Source organism: Mugil cephalus, chromosome 1, assembly GCF_022458985.1.
Source record: "Mugil cephalus isolate CIBA_MC_2020 chromosome 1, CIBA_Mcephalus_1.1, whole genome shotgun sequence".
In the NCBI taxonomy this organism is placed as follows: domain Eukaryota; kingdom Metazoa; phylum Chordata; class Actinopteri; order Mugiliformes; family Mugilidae; genus Mugil; species Mugil cephalus.
In genome coordinates, this window is record NC_061770.1 from 715,662 (window position 1) to 737,523 (window position 21,862).

Sequence of the window (21,862 nt, forward strand, 5' to 3'; positions counted from 1 at the left end):
TTGCCTTCATCTTCTACTTCTTTGTCATTTTTGTCTTCTTATTTTTCTTCTGAGATTTTTTTAACAGTGAAAATTATCCCCCAATGCAGAGTAAAAGTATTTAATATGGCTGCATTTCAGATTCTGTTTGCTTTCCAGGTTTAAGCTTATATTTATAGCGACTCAACACTGCTACGACACACCCAAATTCATTGGATAATATTTATCCCAGAAATGTAACTATGCATTGCAGCGACGCAGACTGTAACAACTGTGACTGGATGGTCATGTGACACAGTGGGCAGACAAGCATGAGAATTCCACCTTGTTCAGCTACTTACACACCATCAACTCAGATATCGTTATGATCTTTGCTGCAGTGATTTCAGTGAAAGTTGATCCACATTTATTAACTTTTTAATTTCAGAACAATGGCAACATACCAGGGCAACATGAATGATATTCCCCTACAGGGTACGCTTCCCATAAAGAGGTTGCAGGAGTATAAACCAAGCTTTACTGCTGCTTTACCAAACTAAGAGGCAGGCTGAGGACTTAATAACTGAATGTGCATGCATTAATCACATTGTAGTATTAAAATTAATTTGTTATTTTTTACAGTCCTTCTTAAGTTTTTTTTTTTTTTTTTTCCAGTTGCATAATAAATTCTGATACTGGAACAAAATGTATCGATGTTGGAGCAGCAGCTTTCAAAAGTAGCTGCTTTAGTGTTAGCTCCGTTAGAAAAATGGAAAAAGAAGATATTTCTATTAAAATGTTATGGCTGGTGAAAAATGCTCTTGGTTTGTGGGGCCCACTACCCACTCTGCAATCTCTTGCCATTATTTTGCTTGTATCTCCCTCCATCACTACCACATAAAAGCAGGCCGATGCCAAATCTTGATTAAAATCTCCATGGAGAGCTGCCTGAAAAAGAAGCTAATTAGACACTAAACTAAAAACTCACTGTTATTGACATTTTTTTCTTATGTTTGTTTCTTGGATCAGGCACATTTTCATTTTCGTTTTATATTTTTTGTTAATGTTTACCAAATTATCTCTGTTTTAGTTTGGTTTTGATCAGTACAAAAATCAAGGAGATCCTTGTGATCTAGGGCTTAGACACACGTGGCAGAAATTACAGAGAAATGTGGAGAGGAGTAAATGGGAACAGGGGCATGAGCAGGGGGAGAAAAGGAGAGCCAGAGAAAGAGAAAAGATGACAGTAATCAGAGAGAAAGAGAGTACAAAAAAAAAGAGTGAGTGGTGGACTCTTTTAGTGCAGTAGCTCAATGATCACCCGGGCTTCTTTGCTCATGGTTCTGTCCCTGTTTGATCTCTATCGCACACATGATGCACACCCACGCACACAGCACAGGTGTAACACACACATGGAGCTAAAAGGACACTCTTCTTTTGAGCTTCTTCCTTTTGTCTTTTCTGGAAGTGTCTGTAATTACAACTAGGCCAGTGATGAACAGCAGGGGAGGCTGCTAATGCTACGGCTAACGAGGCGCTTTCTGCCTTTGTAGTGTATGTGTGTGAGAGAGGGAGGACACAAATAAATGAAAGCCAAAGAAAGAGCAATGTGGCTGTCTTTTGTTCACATTGTTTCACACAGTCAGAAAGTAATGGAACTGGATTGTTGATACTTTTCATTTGCAACATGTCATATTCTCTTTGCTCTTTTTATTGTTTTTTTCCTCTACTCAGACATTTCTATATAGTATTTTGACCTGTGCAGTTAATCAACCTCATAGTTGTTGACTGAATTCATTGTTAATGTTAAATTCATCAGGATGGAATTTTAAAGGTCACTCCCGAGAAATTCCCAACTGCCATTCAAATCACCTAATCTTGAATCCCAGAATCTAATGATGCCATTTTCCACATTGATATGTTTTATGTGTCATTTACTCACGTCACCTTTATTAACTGGCATTCTTTTTGTGTGAATAGATTTTTGTCCAAATATCTCACAAAAGCCAACAATTAACAGTTTGTTGGTGGTTTTGCTAAGAATTTACACCCCTCTTTGAGTCCAGGCTCTTTCCTGAGACAATACAGTTTTGTTTTATTTAATTGCTTTATTTCAGCTAATGGCAAGATAATGAAAATTAAAAAATATGTTACAGAGACAAGTTTGCCTGTAAGCCAGCCTGAGCTCTTTCAACCCACGAAAGGTTGGTGGTATGTCGGTGCGGAGTCCCCGATAGGACTGTGTTAGGAACCAGTTATGGCCAAGCAATTGGTGGGTCATTAAAATTGACTGTGCGGGCTTTATGAATTGATCGACAGGAGAGCAACAGTGACATAGTCATACACATCATCCAACTATAAAATGGCTTTGATTGGTCGTAGGATTATCCAATGGCGTATACAGGTATTGTTTTCTCTGTATTGATTGAAACACACCCTATAATGAAATCCATAGGGCATTTTACCAGACTTAAATTGATGAGGAAACACTGAGTATGTCTATGCTGGCCTCCTGACTCAGCTGTCAGCATAAGCAATATTGGTGGCTGCGTAGGGGACCACCTGCTGAAGGGGGCGCTTCTGTGAGCCACAAAACACAAAATAAATAAAAGAAAAGAAATAATTTGCATCCCAAACTGGTCTCCCTTTCTCATGCTCTGTCTCAAAAATAAAAATAAACAAAAACACAAAAAATAAACAACAACAAGTCAAATATAATTTGTAATATCTGAAAGGAGAGAAAAGAGGAGGCAGTAAAAAAAGGTATATTGTCTTTTCTACCATTAAAAAACGTTGTTTGGCTGTTCATATGTGGCTATGAGACTATGTTGAAATAAAGAAAGTTTCCTAATAATCCTACTGTAGATATCTATAGTACTGTCTAAGTATAGAGTTATAATGCATCTTTTTATTTTAGTAATCCAAAATCACAACTACATAATAATTTACGTTATGTTGAACACATCAAGTAGTAGGCGACATGTTTTGCATGTCTGCACAGATGCACTGAGAACATATTTGCAGAGAAGCTGCTGAAGAAAGGAGCTTCTCCGAACCCAAGCTTATCAACACATACGTGAGATCCACAATGTCTCAAGAGCATCACAGTGGACTTGAATAAGCATAAAACATTTTTTGAGGCAGGTATCATTGGATGATGCCATGATTAGGGTTATAATCTTGGTTTGTGCACCAAAATGGCGACAACCGGAGGCCTTCGTCAGCTCAGTTGCTACATCTTGCTTGACTTGACTCTGACAGTTAAGGGGAAACGACAGTAAGCGTTGTTCTCCAGCCTCTCATTATGGTTTGTACAACAAGGCAGATGTGGACCATTACTCAGCTATTGGTGCTCAAACTTATCTCATACAGCCTCTCTCACACACGCACACAGAACTTGTTCTCCACATTATGCAAAGCTGAAATATCAGATTTGTTTGTAGTTATATCATTGCCACGTTTATACACAACTCAAAGCAGATTTTAGAGTGTGTTATCAAAACAATCTTATCATCTTAGTGCTGTGTCCTTTGTGCTGATGCTCCATTGTTCTTTCACACTCTCAATACTTACCGTGTATCCCAAGGCTTTTACTTTGCACTTTAATCAGTCAAATCATGCAAGTTCCATCAAATCTATGACTCCATAATTTACTGGATGTTACAGCTGTCTCAAAACCGTTTCTATATAAAATGATGCAGGGAGGCACCTCATTAAAAGTTGATAATTTTTAGTGCATATGTAATAAGGAAAAACCTGGCACTGACATATTGTGTTCCAATTACAAATATTATTTTACTTGACTAAAAGCATGAAACCCCAGCAAAAATGTAATATTTCTCTGAACGTTTATTCCAGTTACATGCATAAACACAAACAAACACAAACAAAATCAACATATCATTTACTTTATGTTTCAAATAAACAGCACATTTGGAAATTTCAGATGAAGGGAATGATTTAAAGTTATACACATCTGCAGCTGCACACACCTGATAGACGTGGCTTGTCTTATATGTAAAGAAAACACACCACGAGCAGCGTCTATCAGTCAACAAATGACACCACAAATGCTCTCAGATACTGAACTTCCACTTGAACCAACACCACTTATATCTGACACAGAAGTGGTGACGTTTTTTTTTTCATGGCTTCTTGCCTGTTAAAAGTTGTACGGTTGTCATGGTTAAAATATTACAATGAAACTCTGTTGCTAAGGACAGGAAGGATTCTGGAAGCGTATTGATTTTAAATGTGCTCAGATTACACAGTAAGGAGGCAGCACAATGAGGGGAAAAAATTCCACTGGTCATAATTGCTGGTGGTGAAATTGCTAGTCTGTATTTCTCCTAAAATTTCCCTCTGTGCCACTGTCCACAGGGGTTCCAGCAGGTGCAATTATTTCTCCTGGAAGGATTCAGCCTGAACTTCAATATCGCCTCCTCCTCTATCCCCGTCCTAAGGCCCCTCCTCCCCTTCTTCGTTCTCTTCGTCCCTTTAACCCTCTCCTCCTGTTCTGGGCTGGTGCTGAGATGATGGTTATCTAAATGCAAAGTGATGCTGTAATAGCACTCACAGAAGAGGCATAAATGACTGGTGAAGCCCAGAGATGGAGGGATGGGGGAAGGGAGAGAGCAAGAACAAGGAGGGGAACAAGAAATGGAAGAGGAGGAGGTTGCATGAAATGCAGAAAAAGAGACAGAGAGTAGGGGAAAGTCAACCAAAATAGCTAAGATGGAAGAAGGGAAAAAAAGGGGGTGTAAACAGAAGGAACAGAAAAGTGCAAGAGCAAGGAAGACATTGGAGAAACAGAAGTGCGCTGCAAAAACTCTTAGGAGCGTGGAAAACTGGTCATACAGAGCCTATGTTAATTTCCCACCTCCTAGACCGACAGCCTGAAACTCTTTCTCTCTTTTCTTTCTCTCACAGAGATTTTACAAGCTTAAAAACTACACGTGGAAAGGGTTGTTAAGATTGGAAATTGCACAGGTTATTAACATTCAACTGCAGCTGATCATCATCTTTATGGAGTCTTTCAGCTCATTGTTTTATATCTGAGATAAATCGTACCCACCCAGCGCCAAATGACAGATGGTCAAAGAAAGCAACTAGCTAGTGAAGAAGGTATAGCAGCTGAAAAGCCTAACATTTCGAGTCAGGAGTTGGTAAACACTAAAATGGAGCAAGATTTGATCAAAAATAAAAGGTTCATGAAGCAACTTCTAATCCAACTGTTTTTACTCCTTTCCTCAAACAGATTTTCTGTTTGGAATGCAATCACAACCAGCTCTGCCTTTTCATTTGAAGATAATATATGTTAGGTCGGACAAAGAAGACCGAAAAGGAGAGATGGAAAAGAAAACAGAGGCAAGGAAAATAAATATCCAGAAAGCTACCCATGACCAAGGAAAACTGATGTTTGAAACCAGAAGACACAGAGTGAATGAAAGACAGGTGCAAAGAGGGGCATCCAACATTATAGATTTTTATGAGAAAAAAAATCAACCAAAATCCTTCAGGAAGCATTAGATTATTCATGTTATTACACAGAAGCTAGTTAAATGCTAAAAGTGAGAGTGATAGGATAATAGAGCTATAATATGGATGTTAGAAGGGGCTAGAAATAGAAGGGAAGTAGACACCAGACTGTTCTGTGTGAACGTATCTGTGTTGGTGTGTGTGGCAAAGTGTATGGGTTTTAAAAGGTATTCAGCACCCAAATTGGACCAGATGAAGAAAATGAAAAATCGGAAGCAAATGCCAATAAGTTCCTCTGTCCAAGTATATACATCTCTATCCATGACATACCTACGTGGCTGTGATAATAACCAAACCAATATCCACAGGAGAGAGTGCAAGCCCCAGAAACACTCGATCACTCTTTGTGTATAGTACAGTTAAGGGTCACCTCTGCTAACTAGTCAGTTTGTCTGTTTGGCCCGGTCAAAGTGTGAAAATTTAGCATTTCCTCCAATTAGTCCCTGCCATTTATCTGAGAAAGTCAACCCGCTCTGTGCTCTTAAAAGCATGCCTTTCACTGCAAGTGGGGAAACAAGCAGTCCCCAGTTACAGACACATTTCCTCAGTCTCAACATAATGTATGTTTTTCTGCATTTGTTCAGAGCGGTAATGTGACAGCTACATTTTCAGACAAGCAACTTGCTTTTTTATTCTAGAATGGTGGCATTTTGAACCACATTCATGAACAATGCAATGTCCCACTGAAGACGAGCTGGTATTGATTAGAAAATAAAGCACGCTTTTGCATTCTCAAAATGGGGGCTGCAGCACTTTATAATATTTTTTCTGCGGTTTAATAGAGTGGTTTGTTGTTATCAGTGGATGTAGATGTGTTTTCCACTACTGTAATGTGAGCAGCATGTGGCTAGGTGACAGGAGGAATTTCTGTGATGAGTTAAGCTTTACATTCCTTTTTTCATTTGCCAGAGTAGGTGTCACATATAAAATAGTCTCTTACAGTATGACATGAACTCAGCGCTTTACTCTTCAGTAGTAGAAAAGGCTGTGTAAAACACTAAAGTCATTCTGAATTCATTCTCCTGCTTCTTCAAGTTTCTTCATTTCCTACTGTGGCTCAGAATGCAGCCCACTTTTAAGTCAAACTTAGATAAATGAAGCTAAGGATACATCAATACTGCGTTGGATACATATACACAAAAAGAGGCTTATGATTTCCTAAATGCCAATTGTTCCTTCCTCCGATTTTATTTAAGGTTTTAAATCTTAAATGGCTTCTCTATCACAAAAATTAAAAAAAGTGTTCAGGCTCAGTGCCAACACTGCAGGGATTTTGGAATATTCAGTTCCTGTCTGGTAACATTTAATGGAGAGACAATACATTTGGAGATAGCAGCTGGGTTATAAAAGTTTCTAACCAACAATGAAACCCTGTCAAGTGTTGGCAGTTGTCTGTGCCCATACAGTTACTTCTTCACATCTTGTTCAGTATGCTCTGAACTGAAATGCAGACTAAAGTCTCAAAACCGGAGCTTTTCTGAATATAAAGGGCCAATGTCCCACAGAAAGAACTAAGACCTTAAGTTTTGTAAAGCTTTTCTATGTACTCCTTTCAGAGCTTGTACACTTTCCACTATAGAGTTTCACAACAATGTGGCCTCACTTATAATGACAGCCTTTACTCAATAGAGGAGTCATTTTTATTGAGATGGCATTCACAATCTGTGTGTGTATGTATTTGTGTGCCCACATGGAACAAGTACTCTCAGCAAGATGGAAAATGTCAGGGTACAACTGACAAGAAAAGATATATTTTTGTGTGTCTAATAAATTGCTGCGTATTAAAAGCTGACACTCTGGTCAAGGTTGTCTACTCATCCATTCTCATCAACTTTCAATCTGGAATTGAAAAGACGTGGTAGCTTGCAAACCATGATGCTCTCTTGCTCTTGAGATTTGGTTGGAATCAGCTGCACTGGACCCTTGTGTTCAAATGGTACATTCTAGGAAGTGATGTTGAAGTTCAGAATTAACACCAAGATGATTATTTTTTCCTCTTTTTTTCATGTTTCTTTGAATTTTCAAAAGACCAAGGATAAGTAAGTGTGGGGCATTCACACAGTCTTGAATTGGCAATTAGTTTTCTGAAGACTTATATAAATGTGTGTGAATTTCTTGTGAAAATGTAAAAGGCTGATTCACAGGAAGATGATGCAGAAAGAGAGAGGCAGCAGTCTGTTTACAAGATGATTTCAACACTCCAAAGGCAAAGGATTCCAGCAAACGGGACTTCTGATCACTGAACCAGAAGCTGAAAATATTTTTTCGGGCAGTGATGTTTCAGTCCTAGATGGTTCAGGGCCAGACAACCTGCAGCTGCTGACAGTTCACTGTACCACTTTGTATGCCTGTAGAGAAAAAAACATCTGTCATTAGTGTACAAATAAAATATAGTCCACATTTCAGTCCACTATAGTCAACTCTACGTATATAGTAACACAGATACGATACGATACAGAAGGTTTTATTTGTCACATGCACAGTTATACATAGTACAATGCACAATGAAATTTATTGTGGTACCTTAGACTTAGACTTAGACAGACTTTAATGGTCCATGATGGAAATTACTTTGTCACCATAGCTTTGTTGCACATAAAAGTAAACATTCATAAAACCACAAAAAGATAAATAAAATGAGATTAAATCATCGCAAAATAAAAATGAGCAGTGTAATCAAAAAAATCTACAGAATTAGCATTATGAAAATATACAAAAATCATTGGCAAAATAGTGTCACGACACACTCCCTCTGGTTCCCATCAAGTGAACACAGTCCATCGATCCCGCTGCCAAAGACCTAACGTTCCTCGTGAGTATAGATGGCACCGACCCAAACCTCCTTCTCCGCTTCTCCACCTCCACCTCCAGCCTGGCATCCAAAGCACTTCTTCTGAAGTTTAGCGCGAGTCTCAGACCTCACTCCGGGCAGCTCAGGGGAAAGCGCTAGGAGGAATAGGAGAAACACACCGGCACAACGGCCACTCCGCCAAACTCCACAACCAACGACACAGCCAAAAACAAAAAGTCCAGAAAAAAATAAATAAAAACAGCACAAAAAGACCAAAACTCATTTGATTGGTTCAAGGCACAGAAAAACAACAAGTCAGACAGAGAAGCAACCATTAACATGCTAAGAATAACCTAAAAAGGTAATTCTTCACGGAGATACTGGAAACATGCAGCCACTCTTTCAGGTGCATTTTTCAAAACAAACAAACAAACAAACAAAAAAGCCAGTAGTATAAAATTACAGTAAAAACAGCAGTACAGCACATGATATACAAAATATAGGCATAGATGTATGATTGAGAGAAATTAAATAAACTGTAAACTTGAGATGTAAACTTAAAAGGGGGTAGCTTGTATATACAGGAATTTATAATATTTTAAAGCAGCTGTATGAATAAAGTGCAGTAATGCAGTGGTATTAAGTCCAGTTAAGGTTCAGAGTTCAGCTGACGGATGGCGTGGGGATAAAAACTCTTCTTCAGCCTCTCAGTCTTTGTCCTCAGACAATGGAAACGCTGGCCTGATGGCAGTTGGCAGAAGAGAGGTACAGGGATATAGAGTGAGCTTGATGTGATGAAATGGAGATGGAAATAAAAGAGAGATGGAATCAAACAAACATGCAGCCTGATAGAACCACTGATTATCTATCATTTTTAAGAGTAAACACATCTATTTACTGCAGTGAGGTGAACCATTGCACTGCCTCAGTGCTGCCACTGTGTCATCGCTGTGAAGATTCAGACCATGAGAAATGCATAAGGCTGCTTGCACTGTTACCAATTTATAACTATTCAGTTATATATACTGATATATACTATATCAAACAGCAATACTGATATTTCTAAATATCCGCTAGCATTTTCTTTTAATTCATACTTTCCACACATGATATCCATGGTATGTGTATGGTTGGGAACAGATAGACCATGTACAATTTAACACTGATTATGGTCAGGGCAAAAGTGGTTATGGTTAACGCTGCAAAATGTATTATATTATATTATATTATATTATATTATATTATATTATATTATATTATATTATATTATATTATATTATATTATATATATTATGTTATATCAGATGGAGACGCTACCGTCAGAGATTACCCTCTACTTTTTGCGCATTTACTGAAGGCAACACTACTTGCTACACTGGCATAAAACACAGATTTGGATGCAAATTGTCAGTTGCAAATTTGTCCAGTATGGACAGAATTGACAAATATTGTCAATTACACCCATAACTTGACACACCTCTCTTTGGAGGATTATTAAGAGTAGAGCCTGCACCTCATCTCATCTCCCACTACCACTTATCCTCGGTAGAGTCGTAGGGCTGCTGGACCCTATCCCAGAAAAGCCCGAGCTGGACTCAGACCTTCTCACTGGGAGGCATGAGTGCTAGCCACAGAGCCACTGTGCCACCCCCATTACCTGCATATAAACACAATACAACTCAATAATCAGAAATATGAAAATCAACATTTTATAATAACAGATTTGTTATATTGGAATATTGCCATAAAATAAAACGTCCTCTTGGAGTTTTCAGTTAGATATGACCTTATATGGTTGGAACCTGCTGGAGGTTGGTGTTAGGATACTTCTAGTGTTCCAAAAGGCCTCAGCTCTTCTAGTTGGTCTAGTTTGTGTAAAACAAAATATGGATGTCCCCATCCATATCAGGAGATCAGTTTCAGGGATAATCCAAGCATTTTTAAAATGATCGGATCAGGATTGGGCTTCAGCCAAGTCAATCTTTGAATATAGTGAATGAATCCCTGAATATATTGAATATTGAATGATATGAATCAATATTGTAATCTGCCCCTGCTACGACAGCTCAAAAGATAGACAACAGGTCCCAAGATAAACTCTGACTAAGAGGATCCGCTTGAAGTACTTACTTGAGAAACACTGTAAAACTTGACAAACACAATTTACATAGTAGTTTTATATACCAAGAATGCCATTATACAAATATGCGTTAGCTTCTGGCTAACGTTAATTGCAAAATTAATGTATATGGTAATGCTAATATTTGCCGCGATCAGCGAATCCACAACAATAGACTTAAACCTAGACTTAAATTATCCACGAGGGAAATTACTTTGTCACCATAGCTTCGTTGCACATGAAAGTAAACACTCATAAAACCACAAGCATTCACCAGAGTGTTAACAATGGATGCAACGAAATCATGATCCGACTGACTCATTTTTTCTGCAGGTACAAATACAAGATGGCAGCAGTGCCTTCATGACATCAGTCAAGGTTCATTCAATAAATTTAAAGTTTCATTCAATATATTCAAGGATTAAATTCCTGAAAGGCGTGCCATTATATATATATATATATATATATATATATATATATATATATATATATACATCTTCTTCGTTTAAATCAAAGAAGAGGAACCAACATCACGTGAAACATGTAGTCAGTCAGACAGCAATTTGTTAATTGTGCAATGCAGACTGTCATTCAGTACTACCACTTGCAAAAACAACGGTCAAGTACAATACATCAAGTATAAAGTACTGTGTAAAAGGTTTAGGTGGTGGGAAAAAATTCAGTGAATGAACAGAAGAGAAATCTAAATCACAAAAACATTTGCTGTGACCACCATTTGCCTTCAAGCCAGCATCAATTCTTCTAGATTCACTTGCACACAGTTTTTGAAGGAAGGTAAGTTGTTCCAAACATCTAGGAGAACTAACCACAGATCTTCTGTGGATGTAGACTTCCTCAAATTCTTACTGTCTCTTCATGTAATCCCAGACACATTCAATGATGTTGAGATCAGGGCTCTGTGGGGACCATGCCATCACTTCCAGGACTTCTTGTTCTTCTTTATGCTGAAGATAGTTCTAAATGGCTTTGCTGTATTGATAAAAATAAACATACATTTTGAAAGCATTCTTAGTTTGCAGCATTTTTCCCCCATGCCTGCTTAAAACTTTTGCATAGTACTGTAGTCAGACAAAGACTACATCACAACAACAACAAATCCTAAATGTTGTGTTTAAAGATAAGAAAAGTTTCCTTGAGACATCGCTACGGTTTCAAATGTTACAGAAAGGGTTATGGAGTTTACAGCGTTGGATGAACAACCCATCTCTGTAGCAGAGAACACAGTTTTTTCCATGTGTTGAAGCTTCTGGAAGGTATGAGCTACTCTCTCAATGCTACATTACCTTTGACAGCTGTAAAATACAAGTAAATACAAGTAAAAGTATTTAAGATCTCAATAAAAACTCAAAAACTCAACTCAACAAAAAACTTGATCAGGATAACTCAACAACAAACAGAGTGGCCCACAATCTATTAAAAGGAGCTGCAGTGAAAAATTTATTTAGCATTCACGTAAACAGTTAAGCTGGAATCTCTAATCACAATAATTTGAGTCAGACTGAAGAAATATTGCCCATGTAAATGTAAAGAGTGTCAGTGAAAACAACCCATACAGCAGCAACAAAAATTTGGAATAAATTTTGGAAAATCAAATTACATATATATTATCCCTTTATATTTTGTTGGAGAGAGATGAAAATAAAGGAGATCAAACATTAAAAAGAGCTGAAACTTCTAGGGGGTGTTAAGAATAGTTTTTTCTTTGTGACCTGAAGGTGACTTCATCTGACTAAGTACTTCTGCTAACACTACCTGCCTATTTAATGCATGATGGAAGGAGAAAGTTAATGAACCTGGAAACTCTCTCTCTCTCTGCCATCCCTTCCTTTCTTATTCTCTCTCTGCTTTTCTCTGGATAAGTAATGAATGAAAGTGAGTCCTGAGATTTTGCCCATTAAAAAAATCTCTACGGGAATTAAAAAAAAAAAAGATCCCCCCTGGACAGCCCTGTGAATTGTTGCACAAATTAATCCCTCTGTCCTAATTCCATCCTTCGCCCCTCAGCTCTCCTCTCAGAATTATCCCTTTTCAATTATTTCTCCCTCCTTTTCTAATTTCCAGTAACCATTGGAAATATCAGTGGTGATGAGAGAAGAGAGGAGAAGAGTGAGTGCATTATTAATTGCTCTGATGTGGATTAGATGTGAGCATCGTGGCCAGCCCTCCACCCCCATCCTCCAATCACATTTCAATTAATAACAGTCAGACAGGCATTGCCCTGAGATGTGCTAGGAAGATGATTGGCCTTTCAGTCAGAGTTGCTGGAGAGTGTTTGCAATTTGTCACCAGTTTCTTGTTTCTTCTTCTCTTTTTTCAGTTGCTCACTCTTAATCTCATAATCAGTTTCACTTGCTCCCCCTCTCATCTGTCTCTTCACCAAAGTATTTTTACTGTCTTCAGAATCATGCCACATGTCATCCATTTATTCATTTTTTTGATAGTTTGGTTTTGAAAAGTACAGTCTAGGTGTGAGTGTCAGTTCAAATGTGAAGAGAGACAATGGAGGAATTTTCTATCAAAACCTGCTATCTAGGTCTAACTTGCAATAAAAAAATGTGAAACATGCACATCAGTTTATTCTCTTGTATGCCGAACTTATAGCCAATTTCTTTAGCTACCTTCTCCCATGTTACTGCCAGTACAAGGCCTAGCACTAGTGACATTTTCAAGCCCCACTCATTGCTTTAGGTTTTGTTCTTCTTCTTCTTCTTCTTTTAGCCAGTCCCATTTAATATGTATGTACATGACGTAAAATGTGATACATTACTCTTTATTATTGAAAATATTGTTGTAATGTTTCTGAGTGAACACACACACACACACACACACACACAGCAGTCCGGTATTTGAATACAATAAAATACAATAGAATAAACTACTGAGGTAGAAAAAAAAAAGTAAAAATAAAAACACAGAAATGTGTCATATGTGCAAGGTGAGCATACGTACATAACTGCATATATATATATATGTGTGTGTGTGTGTGTGTAGCTCTTGTCGTCAACACTGGGGATAATTTAATTTAATTTAACATATATATAGCATCGATAACAATACAAATGGTCTCAAGACGCTTTACCAAAACCGGCCAAAACTCCCTTTTAACTGGAAGAAACTTTGAGCAGAACCCAACATGGTTCTGGACCAGCATGTCACAGGTCGAGGCTTGATACAGTGAAACTCAGTGAACTCAGGTCAAATACGTGATCAGTGCTCAGGCACTTACAGGGAGCTGATGTCAGTATCATACTCACTGACATAGAAGATTTTCTGTTATTTTGAGAGTGTTCTGTCTTCATCTTTTAGCAAAATGAATGCAAACTGACTTCCCTAAAGCCTTTCCGAATCTGGCATCTCCTTTCAGTCAGTGATTTGGTGTGGAGTTCTGCCTTTTTTGCTGAAATTGCATTCGCCTCAATACAAGCTTGCCTTACTCTGCTTTCAGTCTGCAAAACCACAAGCACAATCAGCAGCAGCATCCATGGAGCTTGAGTACATTTTTGACACGTAGTTATCCCACCAGACACGGCTGCGAAATGGCTTTTTCACAGATCTCCAAATGGAAATGACAAGGAGACAAATCAATTTTTTGTTTTTGTTTATTGAAACAATTGTCCTTTTTTTCCGGTTATGACAGATGCTGTATGCCTTCTTCATGCCTGCAGATAGTCACCAGATTCTACTCAGAAAACTTGAGGTTAGAAATTTACCTCCAAGCTGTAAAAAGAACACAAAGCTTTCTCTCACATAGGATCATTGGTACAGGGGGCAGCTGTGTCTCAGTAGGTAGAGCGAGTTGTCCACGAACTGGAGGGTTAGCGGTTCCATCCCTGGAATGCTTCACTGATGTGTGAACATGTGAGCGAATGGGTAGATGTCTGTGACTGTAAAGTGTTTTGAGCATCAACAGGTATAAAGGCACTATTTAATAACAAGACCATTGACCATTTTAAAATTGTAAAATGAACTGTTATTGCTCAGTTACATTACAGTTCATTTGAATAAGCATGCATCCGAACCTGGTGCTTGAACTTCTGCTGGAATACCCGCAGGAATCTAACAAGTGAATTTAGTCCAACATGTTGTTCATTCAGAATGACAAGCAGAATCAGAATTACTTTATTGATACCAAGGGGAAATTATTTTTTCGTTTCAGACATTCCTACTCACTCGTGTACCAAAGTTCAGAAGAAAGAGCAATGTAGGCAATAAGAATATGTAGAATAAGTAGGCAGTTAGGATGAGAATACACATATCAATGTCAAAAAAAAAAAGATGGCTGAAGATGATGGCTCAGTCAAAACCCGTTGTGTGGTGAGTTTTATTTGCACCAAATCCCCAGAAAGAAAAGAAAAAGGTGAGGCAAAAATATTTACAGCTCGCAAATAGCAGCTTCCAGATGGGCTTACAACGGCAACTAGTACCCCACAGTGCCACTAGATCAGCGCTCTCCTACCAAGTGCGCAGAGCTCCCTTTAAAGCTCCCGGGCAAACCAATAACAAATCACAGGGGTATTAAAATATAATTCAGCCAACTGTGCCAATACATTCTGATATCTGCAACATGGCACAAAAATACTTTCATACAATGATTCCCTTATTCCCCCAAAATACAACAAACCACAAAATATTACACGAATAAACCATATTGGTAAAGTCCATGGTCACCTGACCATCACAAGAGCGCCACAGAGCGCTATTTAAGCGTGGCCAGGAAGTCCCTCGGCTTGGCCAGAGACCCAGATGTAAATGCCGGCGACAACAGCAGGTGAGCGAGTGAGTGTGTGTGATGCGTAGGGACCGAGTGTGCACCCTCGGATCCCTACGGCAGGAAAATACAGTCCAGTAAATTTGTTTGAGGGTTAACAGGACCACAGAAAGAGAACATGGTCCCACATGTACAATGAATGCACTGAGCGCGTCTCGACACCGGCACTCTCCTGCCGAGGGCGAGCGAGAAAGGAAGAGAGAGAGCGTTGGTCGGGGATTGACGGTGCGCTCAAAGTCGCTCCATCACAGGCACTATTTAAAAACAAGACCATTAACCATTTAAAGAGTGTAAAATTAACTGTCACTGCTCCAGCTTAACTCACACAACGTCACTGGCCTTGCAGATCAGTCTGTTCAGTCTGTTGGCGTCCGCTGCCCTCAGTCTGCTGCCCCAGCACACAACCGCATAGAAGATAGCACTGGCTACCACAGACTCATAGAACATTCTGAGCATGTTGCAGAGGTTAAAAAATCTCAGATGCCTGTGAAAATAGAGATGGTCCTGGCCCTTCTTGGCACCAGTGCTCTTCCCCCAGTGCAACTTATTGTCAGCATGAACCCCTAGATACTTGTAGTCCTCAACAATGTCCACATTGACCACCTGGATGGAAACAGGGGTCACGGGCACCTTGGTCATCCTCAGGTCCACCACCAGTTTCTTTGTCTTTGTCACATTGAGCTGTAGATGCTTTTGCTCACACTATGTGAGCACACAGTGTTGCAGGTACACATACTCTGGTCTGACAGTCAGACAGTCTACAATCCAAGACACGAGGGGGGAGTCTACCTGCATCGCTGTCAACTTCTCACCCAGTAGAGCCAGATGGATGGTGCTGAAAGCATTGGAGACGTCAAAAACATGACTCTCACAATGTTTGCTGTCTTGTTCAGGTTGGTGTAGATGCAGTTGAGTAGGAAGATGATGGCATCCTCAACTCCAAGTTGGGGGTGATAGGCAAATTGTAGGTGTGATTTGACCAAGCTGAGTCTCTCCAGAATCTTCATGATGAGGGAGGTCTGCTCCACAGGTCTGAAGTCATTCAAGCCACCAATTTGCGGCGTCTTCGGCACAGGAACTAGGCAGGATGTCTTCCACATCACGGGGACCCTCTGCAGACTCAGGCTCGTGATATGCTGAAGAACTCCACAGAGCTGGGTGGCAAATATGCATCATAAAAGCTGCACAATCAATGTTAAATATGCAAGTGTGATCTGGTAAGCCAACTGGACGTTTTCTGCTTTGATCTTGACTGTGCGAGCCAAACTACAACTGTGAACACACAAAATGGCATAGAGTAACTGAACTGTACGGCCACTGCACTGAGGTGTTCAGAAGATGAATGAATGAATCCATAGCCTGTACTGATTGTACTGACTATTTAGCATTAACAGTCAGTCACTTTCACATTGGAACTCCCATCACTCATTCAAATGCTTTCACAAACTCAAGTGCTACAAAAACCTGCAAAACTCATTTAAAAGTGAAACGATGCTGTAATGTCATAGGTCTCTAATTAGAGTTACTGATATGGTTACTATCATGAGTTAAAAGCTGGAACTTGAAAAAACACTCAATTTATGAGGTCGCTACTAATATAAGAAAAAAAAAAACAAGTTACTTGTTCAAGTTACTAATATATTGTAAGTATGACAGTCATTTTGCTAGTGTTTAAGGGTGGTTTCTTAAGCTGACAAAGTTATCAAATTACATACTCAAACCAGAAATATGAAACTAAAATATAACTGCCTGAAAAATGTCCGAATAACATATAATGGCAACCACACTCAGCATGGACATTTATGAACTGTGAATTTCAAAACGTCAGACTAAGAGATGAGAAAAGATTGAGTTTTGGAAAATTTGTTTTGGAAATCCATGGAATGGCTCTGATTGACAATCCAGATGTCCCCTCCAGCTCCCCCATGGAACAGCAGCCACACAGCTGAGCTTAAGGAAGCAGGGATGTGAGGAGAAATGAGAAAAGCCTCAGCCTATCTCATTTTGGCCAAGTGGCTCTGTGCTGCTCTGCTCTCTTCTTCACTCTGCTCACTTTTTTTCTTTATTTAAAAGAAACATGTGTAGTGTCGGGGCGTCCAAGTATGAAATTCAATTCTCATGCCCCATACAGTGTTTTTATTAAAGTCTTTACTATCACAGCGAGCAGGTGGGCTTGGCCAGCTCAGCTTGGTTCAGCTCAGCTGTGCGCTTACATACTGTACAAGGAGGGAGGGGAAGAAGAGCATTTGGGAAAGAAAGTGCAGGAAGGACAACAAGAGACAGACAGACTGTGAGAAAAAGAGAGAGATACATTGTGATCAAGGATTGGGGCAGACAGCAGCAAGGCGACAGAGGGGCTTAACTTGCCCAAAAGGCAGCTCAGCCTTTTATGCAGTTTAACCAGGACATGCAAGACTTGAGCGTGTGTTACCGCTTTGGTGCACAGAATCAATTGCTCATTGGATGCAGAATTATGGTGCAGTCATGTTTGCACATATATTGTTTTTCATGACTGTGTTAACATTGTCTTCAGTTTTGACACAAAAGCAGTAAAGGAGTGTGTTCTGATATTAATAAAAGCTTTACATTTATATATGTAACAAATCGAATTTATACATAACTTTTCTTGAAAAATTATTTGAGAATCTACCAATGTTTCATAGCAGCAGTTAAAATAACTCAACCACGCTAGCTTAATTATTGAGCTTTAATCTATTTACAGCAACACTGGCAGTGGAGCTCCAGGGGTTTCTTTCACCCATCCGCTTCAATACTGTTATCCACAATACATTCTTGTCAGCTATTAAACAGATTGCCTTGAAATTTTATTCCAGCATCTTCCCCATAAGATGACTTTTAATATTTTCGATATGTCCCTTCCTTTTACTTACATAGCCATCATTTGAAGTTTTTTAATCCCATGGCCCCATTGAAGCCATTTCTGTAAATTGTATTAGTATGCTAACAGGACAAACCGTAACAGTGAACATAGTCAACACATTTGTTAAACATTAGCATTTTAGCAGAATGTACTGCCAAGCTGGAATAGTCTGTCTTAAACCACTTTATGTTTCTGAATAACACCTAATGGAGCCATTCAAATTTGTTTTGTTTTTGTTTTTTTGGTTTATTTGTTGTTGTTTTTTAAGCCAGCCCAATCTTACCCCACTCACAAAACTCTGATCTGGAGTCGCGGCACTGGGAACTGATATTGCACTGGCAAAGATGTGCTGGGCCAGTGGGTGAGCTTTATGCAATGATGGATTTTGTCCATCACAAGATGTGTTTGATTACAATACTCTAACTCTTTTAAGGTTAGAGTATTGTAATCAAACACATCTTGTGAGCACCATGCAGATTTTCTGAAAAGAAATGATTCTGACTAGTTTTGTAGTCTACCTTTATGTAGAATGTAACAGTGTTTTGGGATTTGGGCTGAACCTTATTTCTAAAGTAACACATTTCTTTTTCTAGCTGACTATTAACTTGACACAGCAGATACCTGGTTAAACGGAACCACCTGAGAAGAGGGTTAGAAAAAGGCAAGCACTTTCAACAAAAATACTTAGATAAATTAAGGTACAAAAAGCAAGCATAGTTATCAGTCAGTGTCCTAAGACGGACAACTAGTTGCTTCATGTAGCTGCCTTACAAGTCTTCCTGCATGGTATTTTATATACCATGGTATTTTATATACCATGCAGGTATTTTATATCTATAAACTGTATTCTGAAGATTTCCACCATGTTAGTAAAAAACTGACACTAGGTGGGGTTTTTGGACTCGGCACCTCTGGGTTTACATTTGCTGCAATTTAAAAAAGGTGTATGTTTCTTTTCATGTGAGTGTTGTCTTGAGGGTTCAAAAATAGACACAAGGAAAAAGAAATCCAAATTATCCAACACTCAGCCACTGTTAGATCATTCCACTATGAATCTCTCTCCTTTCTCTTTCCTGACAGTAAATACACAGTTGGGATTAGGTGACCCTTTCCATGCCTCAGAGGAAACTACACATTGTGGCTAAACTATTCTGACAAGCCTGCCCTTTTTACACATGAGGAAGACGAAGAGGACAAGGGAGGACAGAAGCTCTGCCTGGGTGGGTGGCTTGATTTTGGTGGTGGTGGTGTGTATAGAGGGGCTATACAAATGGGTGGGAGAAGGGGGAGAAAAAGGCCGAGCAGAGTTGAGAGAAAGTGAAGAAATGATAATGGATATCATGGTGGGACTCAGGAATGCAAGCATGACTGGGAGGCTGTCTGGATGGCTTGTTAATATGTGGGAGTCTGTCATTGGTTGGTTAAATTTCAGACTTGCATGCTGCATGGCTGACTGACTGGATTTCTAACCAACAGGCTTATTGAATGGGTAGACAGCTGCATGGAAGTAAGAGTGGCTGAAAGGGCCCTTGACAGCCGCAGAGGTTGGCTTTCCGTCTCTGTGGATGGGTAGTTGGCTGTGCATTAGTTATTCATCTTTGGTTTCTGATGATGAGGGTCAACCTCAATTCTAGCCAACGGGAGCTGCAGACAGCAGGCTCCTCAGCAGGCAAAGCCTTCAAGCTGCAGCCTGCAGCAATACAGCTGGAGCTGCATCAGCAGAATCCTAATATAGTGTAGTTTACAACATTCTGTTTGTTTGAACCCAGGGCAAAGAAGCTCCTCTTTAATGACCACTGCTAAACTGTACGGCCATTTCAGTTTCAAGAGTCTCTGCTGATTACCTGACAACTTGTCCGACCCAAGAAATTGTCCAAAACACCATGGCTGAAGCAAGGCATTGGGTGCTAAGTAGTGAGACATAGAGTTGCTGATAGAGGGTTTTTGTTACCCTGACAAATAAGCATCTCGTTTCTTTGTTTCTAGTCTTTATGCTAAACAGGAAATATCTTACAGTAGCTTTATATTATTGTCCCCAATTATTGTCAGTAACACACATTACAATGGATTTTAAACCACAAATTAATTGAATTAATTAAGTTGTGTGTTTTTATACAAATTCAAGATTAGCAGAGGAGAAAAAAAAAATAATCTATGCAAATGTTAGCTTCATGTTAGTGCTTGAGAACAGCTGATTGGGGAGAAGATGACTGCAGCAGATGCATGCTCATTATTTTCAGTTCTTCAGAGAAAAGGATATGGATATATAACAAAATATCGTGGTGCCAGTTTTCTGTAGGTGTTTGGGTACAAAACACAGTAGTAGTTCTAGCAATACTGATTTCAATGAATACAGCTAAATTTACAGTAACTCCATCACAATATGTATTGCACCATGAGACATAACTACGGTTTCTACTGGATGTGTAAATGAGCTATACTGAACGCATGAAATCTGCTGAGAACACAAAATCCATATTTCCAGTTATTTTGGTGAAAGTAACTTAAAAGTAATGTCTTACAGTTCAAAAAGTAATATTATAATGTCACTAATTACTAAATGACAGTAATAAGTGCATTACATTTTTGAAGTAACTTGCTTAACACTGTGTATAGTTATGAAAACTTTTACAAATATTCATGGTTCCCAGTGGGCAACTCCTAATAACCTTGCTGTCTCCAGACATTTCATAAGGTATCACCAGTAGGTCAGTTTTTAATTTCACCCTGTGAAATCTCTACATGTATTGGAACATTTGCTACGATCCCCAAAGGATTAATCACATTACAATGATCCCCCAGCTGCAGTGTGTGACAAAATAACAACATTTCATTCCTCAGGAGCAAGTTAGGGTAAACATATTATAAACTATTACACCTCTATAATATTATTGCAATCATCACTTTAACTAATGCATTAGAGCACTGATGTGAGTATTCAAACTGAAACACCACTATGACTAAAAGCTGCTAGGGTGCATTGGCAAGGACCAGCTTATACTTAATTTTAAAATTTTTATATATATATATATATATATATATATATATATATATATATATATATATGTGTGTATATATATGTGTGTGTGTGTGTGTGTGTGTGTGTGTGTGTGTATATATATATGCGTGTGTGTGTATTTCATCCCAGTGTCGACATCAAACTCAAAAAAGTTTTACACACCTTCAACCCGAGTTTGTTTTCTCACCTTGAAAGAAACCTGGCATATTCTCTGATGCTAGAAATTTTTTTAGGCACTGATGGTGTACAATGGAGCTAGAGTAATTGGTTTCAAATGGCATTTACTCCACATGGTTTATGCGGCCAGTGGTTTCCTTGATACGACTGTGTCTAAGAACAACTCTGTGCCTACAATTAAAGACAGTGCTAGAGTGCTCCTGTCTCTCATGCCTCCAATCCAGCTTCAGCTCCAGGAAAATGCCAGGTTGAGTTTTCAGCCTGAGTGCCTGGGATGTGCAGAGTGAAACCATCAGTGTCAGCAGAGTACAGTACCTGGAGCAGCCCAAGTCAAAACGCTGACAGGCTGGAGAGATGGGAAAAGGAATCAACCAGCAGTCCAGTCAGTCAGTCATTCAGCAAACATTAAGTGCACATTAAAGATTTTTGGTTCTGACATTTTTCATTCTTTCTTTCGATTGTTTGGTTGGTGGACACAATGTCAAATACAGAATGGAGTTTGAGGTCAGCTGATCTAAACTTGAACTTGTGAAATTATTGGCTGGGTAAGTATAATAGTGATAGTGGTCATTTTAATTTACCTTTGAAAA